This window comes from Mesitornis unicolor, unplaced genomic scaffold, assembly GCF_000695765.1.
Source record: "Mesitornis unicolor isolate BGI_N332 unplaced genomic scaffold, ASM69576v1 Scaffold54751, whole genome shotgun sequence".
In the NCBI taxonomy this organism is placed as follows: Eukaryota; Metazoa; Chordata; class Aves; order Mesitornithiformes; family Mesitornithidae; genus Mesitornis; species Mesitornis unicolor.
The window spans coordinates 24,748-32,641 of record NW_010165510.1 but is presented as its reverse complement, the minus strand read 5'-3'; positions in this window follow the sequence as shown (position 1 = coordinate 32,641).

Genomic DNA, 7,894 nt, shown 5'->3' with positions numbered 1-7,894 from the left:
CCCATTTGTGCAAGCCCAGCTACAACCCCAGTTTTTCAGTTTTGGAAACTGCCTTAACACCAAGTTACTTTGCCTGTGAATGCACTTGGGGCACAGGGGCAATCCTGTTTCATTAAATGTCCTGAAAGAGAGGGGACAAACCATGTGGTTTCTGGGAGAGCTAAATATGCCCAATCTCTGCAGCAGCTCCTTCCATATGGGGATCTCCAGCATCACTGGCTGTCTTCCAGTCACTTCCAGATGGGAACATCCATTCCAACTCACTGGTGTATGATATCACTATATGATTGTGTAAGCCAAGAGGCTAGTTTAAGCATATACTTCAAGCAGATACCTTATCTCATTTTAAGGACCAATGCCTCATTTCTTAAGACTGAGACCATCCAGACTGATACTAGCTCTGACAGTCTAAACTCCAGACAACAGGGAGGCTCTTGAAGACAGAGGTAGGTGCACATGTAGTTCAATTCTCTGGTGGCTTTTAAAATGTCCCAGAAAACCCTGTGCTGAGAAATTAGGTGGCTGCCATTACACAAAGTCCAACGCTATGTCTTGTCTTATGACCTTGTTCTTCCTTTTGCAAGCGGACCAAGCAAACAGTGAGTTTCTTACCCTGCAGAACTTGCCGGCTGTATCTGGTTTGCATTGCACCAGCAGTGTGGTGCAGACGCAACAGTAGCTCTCCCTCAGTGCTGGTCTGGGCTCTGACCTTCAGCTGCACTCAACGGCCAGCACTGCCCAGGTGGGCCTGCGAGCCCAAGACAAGGAGGCACAGATGACTCCATAGCCATCACAGACGTATTTTTACATTTCAGTTTATTTACCAAGCACTGATGGAAATAGTTCTGAAAGATGCAGTTGACCCAAGTGGGTTTGTCAGGAGTCTGACAACATTTGGAATTGAATGTTTCAAATTAAAATGTTACAGAGCTAAAGTATAAACATTACAATATGTTTTAGCTTTACCTGATTTTTGAGAGCAGAAAGATCTGATTTGGCAGAGAAAAACAAAACAGCTCTTCAGGTTGGCTTCAATATTGTCAAGCTGACTTGCTATATACAAAGGAAAACTTCCTGCCAGTTTCACAGTGTAATAAAAAGAGGATTATTCCAAGAAAATATGCATCCCACACACCATTTAAAGTCCACTGGCCACTCTGCAATGTGGCCTTTTGCAACCCCAGGACAACCCACTCGGCTGTCTTTTCATAATGAAGCTATACAATGCACAGCTGAAGCCTCCCACGCCTGCAGGGGTTATTGGTTAACAAAGGGTTTGGGTTTTTTTCTTCTTGAAAAATGAAATGAGTGTTTGGGTGCTAAGTTTTTTCTCTCAAATGGAGAGATTCTAGTGATTTACAAGAAGAAGAAAACATACATTTGTATTTCTGCTGAAATTCAGGTGCATTGCTATTAAAACGTGGCAATAGTTTCAAGTTTTTCTATCCCTGTGCCAGTTTGTAGAACATTAGCATTCTTATGATGCTGGAGAGGACTCTGGCTTCATTACAGTGTAATGCCATTGCGGTCTAAAGAGCTGTATCCCATCACCCAAAATCCAGTTCCCCATGAGCAAATGTGGCCTGTACACGTTGAGGGTGGGCACCTTTTTCAAGCCCCCTTTTCATATATACCATTTCTTTCCTGATTAATATATTATTCGTCTTTTTATCTAGAAGAGCTAACTGAGAATGTTTGGGTTCCTATTGCTCCAGAGAACAGTTGCCAAGTTTGCACCATGGCCTCTGCTCACCTTTCCATTACCCACTAAACCACTATTTGAGTGAGTTTATTAGGGATGAGTCTCTGTCATGCTGCCTGTGGCTTCCTGGTCACTGTTGCAGTTGCTTGTTTATGTTTGTTTAATGCTTGTACTCCAGTTTAAGGATATTAGTATACACAGGAGCATAACCATGTACCTCTGCGCTGTGTACAGAGTGGAGCTGTTATGAGAAAGCCTGCCTGGAGAGCGGAGTTTATCTGAGGAGACCTTCCTGCTCCAGCCCCAAAACAGACAGTGGCTCAAGAGCACTTTGACTGCCTTGTGTGTCTCTTACCCCTGCTGGGTTCAGCTCCAGGCCCAGCTCAGCTGTGTCTTTCACGCCTGGGTTTAACTTTCACAGCTGGGTTTAACTGTTGTCAGTAACTGCAGGGCCCTAGCCTAGCTCCATGGGTAAAGACAGACCCTTTCCCCAGCTGTGTTCATGAGGCAGGGAAGAGCTGTGGAGGCTCTGAGGGACAGGGGAGGGAGGGGTGCAGCTGTGGGGGGCTGTGAGGAACAGGGGAACCTTCTGGGAGGAGTGCAGGTGTGGGGGCTCTGAGGGACAGGGACAGGACCTAGGTAACCTTTTGGGAAGGGGCAGAGACTGACCAGGGTGTGCTGTGGCCCTGGGTGCAGGCAGGGCTGGCTGGAAGGGGTTTTGTGGTGGGGCTGAGGTGGGGATTGCCACCTGCCCACCCTCTCCCTCCGGAGTGGCCCAGGATGCAGCTGGAGCTGCAACACCTGGCCCAGGGTGGGAACCCCCCAGGCTGCCTCAAAGCCACCTGAAGGAGGTGTCTGAGCAAGGACAGGTCTAGGCCTTGGCTATGAGCCTGCCCCAGCACCATGGTGGGTAAGGCCATGGTGGTCCAGACTGCCTGGTCTCCTCTGACCTTGAACCTGTAGCAGGGATGGGGCCACCACAAGTAGGAGCAGTGCTGGGTTTGTGCTAATGCTAGGCATAGCCGGCTGATTCCCTAACCCTGTGTCAGATCTGTGGGGCACGAAACTCAAATGCTTCCAAGTACAGCTGTAATGCTGTTTCTTACTGTGTGTAGAAATCCAGCCCTAACTGGGATCCTAAGTTTGCAGGCCCATTCCTGGCTCTTATCTGGGAGTGGAGTGACGGCTTTGCAGCCTTGTTCCTTTACTAGGGTTAGTAGCATGTGATAAATTAAATTTTCTTTTAAAAATACTTTTCCTGTACAAAGCTGCAGAGAGCAATGGTTCCATTGTGAAAATAGGGGCCTTCTAAGTTTTTACCATTTTGTGAGAGGCTTGTTTCTGTTCAAAGCAAAGACTCCCAAGTTATACAGCAAGATTGTGATTTGTTTGTTGTAGTTTTTGTTTACTGACAGTTGAGAAATTGACCCTAGGGAACCAGCGGCCTGTTTAGGTCTGGTAATTTGCAGGGTGTTCCTGTCCTTCCCCATCTGTAGGAGCCAGAGATGAATCTGTCCAGGTCGAAGGGGTTGACCTCTGTGTGCATGGGCATATCTCAAACTGGGTGTTTCACATTGCTGGTAGCCATCGGCAGGTTAGAGTTCACAGCGGTCTCTTGTTCCTAACATTTGTGTGGGATGTGGTAAGCTCATGGAGAGCAGGAGGAAGGATCCCTCTGAAGGGTGGGGATCAACCTTCATCTCCAAAGCACTGCTTCTGTTCCCTTTGTCTAGAACAAGGGTTGTGGCTCCTCAGTCATTTGCAGAGAGCTCAGCTTGTACCTGTTTGCAGTTGCAGCATGTGGATTAAAATGCATCCATCAGTGTTTAACACTTACAGCAGCAGTGCTACGACAAGTCCCTGTGGATCATGGCCTCGGGCCTGGTGCTACACAAGGAGGTGCTCAGCAGCCATTTCGGTGTCAGTGATTATGAGCTGAGGTGTAATGACAGGCTAGAGGGCAAGTGGGGTTCATTCCTATCATAGCCTTTTCTGTTGTTACTTGTGAAGTTGTATGATTGTATTAGTGATTGTAACTCCTTGTACATCAAGATATCTGTGGTCATTGGAGATAGACTTAAAAGCATGAAGACTTACTCCACCAATATCATGTGCCTCAAGCTGAACTCTTTAAAGTAGCTTAAAATTTAAAACTGATTTAATAGCTTATTGATTTAATAATTAAATGGTAGCTACTATTGCTCTGTATAAGTATCTTATTCTGAGTGGTAATGAAGGGAGAAGGTCACCGGAGAAGCTCAGTACTTGGATGAGATCAAGTCCCAGAGAACCACAGTTAATGAGGATTAGGAATATAGGGCTGACAAAGGCAGCTGAGTTTACTGAGCCCCGTCCTCAGCAAAGGTAGGCAGTGTTTCTTGTAAATGGGTCAAAATGTTTTGGTGAGTCTGCAGCCTTCTGTGGTTGCACCTGGTTGAAGATGCACCAGACACCTGGTTTATTTAGGGAGAGCCTGGGCCCTGCCAGCTTCCTCACTGACACAAGCTCTTCCGTGACAGTACTTGTGAGTTACGCTTCCTGCCATCCATTTTGACGTTACCATACCTCCTCAGGGTGATTTATGGTGTTGCCTCACTTCATCACCTCGTAGCTGGACTACAGGCATGTAATTCCTGTGGGCATGAAGCCCAGTCCGTAAGAAAGCCCAGCCTAGCATAGGAGGTCTCAGCATCAGCAGGGTAACTGTCTTCCACTCCTACATTAGTTTCCCATAAAACACTAATTCAAGCTGCTGGTGGCAGTCCTTAAGCTCAAGGTTCTGACTGAAACTGTACCAGAATATCTAAACAACCTGGCTGAAGAAGATAAGGTGACCTGTGCAGGTGGAGGATCTTCCTCAGGACCTGGTTCAACTCTGGAGTGAATTCTGATTCCTAAGGTCCAACAGAAACGGTGCCATACAATTTTCTGTGTGCAACACAGTTGCATCTTTGACCACTTCTTCTACGGTATGAATATGTAGCAACGCTTGTATGTAACTAAATGACAGTGAGTGCTGTACTCCATGTCTGCTATTGTAGTAAGGAAGAGAATAGCAAGCTTACTCTCCTATAGTGTCCTGCTGGTGTATAGTGGTTGAGATACAGGAATTAGAATAGATAGGGGACATGTGGTAGCAATGAAGTGGAGATCAGAGTCTTCTCAGATAATTTTAAAACTTAATCAGTAAAATACCTATATAAGGAAGGAAACCTTAGAACAATAAAACAGTCTGCTTAGTAGCCTTAACTGTGTAATCTCACAAATGATTATTCCAAACTATCTTCTTGCTTTCCATTGTTGCCATTAGTGTAATATCTAATTGCTTTGTAAGGGTCTAATCACATTTGGTGCAAAGAGCACTGACCATCAGTCACTGCACAGCAAGACCTGAGCCTGCGGGAGGGGGTGGAGGTGACCTTGCAGAGGAGGCGAGCAGGACACTGGGCACCGACCCAGCCTCTGCCCATCGCTGCATCCCAGGCACTGCTCTGTGCTCACCAGGGCTCACTTCTATTGAACAATGATTTTATGGGGAAATTATTCTCTGTCTTGAGTCACCATCATCGCGTCCTGCCATATTTGGTTCTGGTATCTCGATATGTGATGTGATGTGTGTGTGAGAATGGCTTGAGTTAATGCAGACCAAAGGAGACATTGAAACGATAATTCAGGAAAAACCTGCCTGCTGTCAAAACTGAGGATATTTTTCTTTTTTAATGACCATTGTTGCCACTTCCATTTGTTTTCTGAACTGACTGCTCTGTTCTGTGGAACGTTGCTCCAGTAACGTAAAGTTGGTTGTATTATATAAAGTAATGCCAAATTCTGCTATACTTACTCACAGTGTCACTGACAAAATAGCTTCATCTTTGATTCTTCTAGATGAGAATTTATTCCAGTGTCTCCTGATAAAAGAATTTTTGGACTTTTTTATATTAGTGAGAGGACTGAATTCTCAGATAACTTCTGAGATCCTTAATCTCCTTCTATGAATTTTTCTGTACTTTAATACTGTAGATTCTGTAAGAGGGCTATGTTCCTGTAGCTGTCATCTTCATTGCCTTTCTTGTAAAGTCAGTGAGGTCCATAGGTGTGACAGAGCAATAAAATGACCCTCTGATTTTTAAGGTAAAGGAGTGTCATCAAGGCACTGAACTGAAAGGAGGGTATGGTTTGAATAGGAACATGTCCTCACTTGAACTGTGAACCAGTTCAGGGTGTGTGGGGGTGTTGCAGTTTGGAAGGAACCAAATCCTGCACTGACCAGGGTTACCCAGGGAAGCTCCTTCAGGAAAGGCACTGAGGTCCCAGGGATGGGCTTCAACCACACATTGGAGTGTAAAGTGTGTAAAGGTTGCTTAGAATTGAAAAAGCCTTCACTGTAGTTTGCCTGCTGTTGAACACCGAAGGGAAATTCTGTATCTCGAACAAGAAATATGCGCTTCTAGGTTGCTGCCTGTCTTAGCAGGGAAATGAATCATGAGGTGTGTCACAAAAGTGTGCCAACACGTTATGGGGCTTCACAACTCATCTACCTGTATTGGCTTGCTTGTGTTTTTACAAGGAATATATTGTATTTGCTATTCTATTCACTAATTATTAGTGATTCTGTACTTATTGACCATTACATTTAATACTATTTATTCTATATTTAGTGACCCACTGGTTTATTTAGTTGCCTTCTGAATTTCTTTTCTACCCTTGGTGAGTTTCCTTGTCTAAACTAGGGTAATGGTACATCTATGTCTGGCTGTAAACTGGGGGCTTTGGTACCTCCTGTTCCACAGTTTTATGGGCCTGGATCTGTAAAGGACCGAGTTTCATTGGGGTGTATCAGGATAATGATGAAAAGTATAGAAATGTCTATGACAATTACATGGAGAGGAGTGAAGAAAGGGACCCAGCAGGGGTAAAAAGTTGTTAACACAACTTTTTGGCTATTTCTGCTCTTTTCTACAGAGCTGGACTGGCTGCTACTGGAAGCCTTTGCTATGGCTCTTGCGTTAGCGTGACTCCTCCAGTGGGGAATTAACGAAAAGAAATGTATTTTCCTCTCTTTTTAACACGCTGTTGGGGAGAAGTCTTGGAAGTTTTTTCTGCAGGCAATTCTGGTGTGATTTCCTTGGATACCAAATAACCTACCAAGATCTGCTTTGAAGTTAGAACAATAGATTCAAATCCTCCTTTTGTCGGTTGTTACAGATGTTGAAGTGTGGCACTCAGCAGCAAGTACAGAAATTTACTTGCAGAGAATATTTTTTTTGTACTTTTGTATTTCATATAAAGATGACACATTGCATTTGGCTCATAATTTCAGTTTATTATCAAAATGTTTTTATCAGATGACAAACTTGCAAAGCTACCAGGAACATAGGTTTTTAAATACACCTATTGTAGCAGTCATCTGAGGTATCTGGTGCATATTTTTGGAAATCTGTTTGCTTTGATACACAAAGCAGTAAGTTCCTTCACAATCTGCATGGGATGTTTAATACATATCACTGCAGATTTAAAGACTTTTCTTACTTAAAGCTCCATTTTTGGAGTCAGCTGTGCAGCTTTACTGACGTGAGGACTGACCTTGATCAGAACACGCACAAATTGTGCAGGGTTAGATCCCAAACACTGAGAATGCAACCTGAAAACGTGAATACTGGTGAACTCCACTGGAGAGCTCCGTTTTGTAGACTTTGTCTTATTGCCCAATACCATGCTTCGCTCAAATTTCCCAGTTCTATGCAGCCACTGATAAAATATGTTATAATGCTTCAAGTCAAAAGTGTAGCTCGGATTTAAATATAAAAACTATGATTTATACATTACTAGAAACTTTAAAAAGACCAACTTTAGAGAAAGCAAGAAAAACCTTAGAAAACTGTGAAAAGGTTTTTGTTCACAATATTACAGATTATATATTCAAAAATTAATAAATTACCTGCAATTTCAGTTTGGCTGGAAAGCAGTAAATAAACTGTTGTAAGTAGTGACTTCGTATAATACACACTGAAATAATTAGCGAGAAGTTACTTAATTTAATTAGAGCAGGTCTTTGGACTCCTGTGTAAATGGTTTCAAGTACAAATGAAAGCATTTGGTAGAAGAGATTTAGGATAACAGCAGAGGGTACAAAGTCTGACACTTGGGTATAAGCTGTGTCTCTGTATCATGTTATGGTTTGTGTTACTTGAT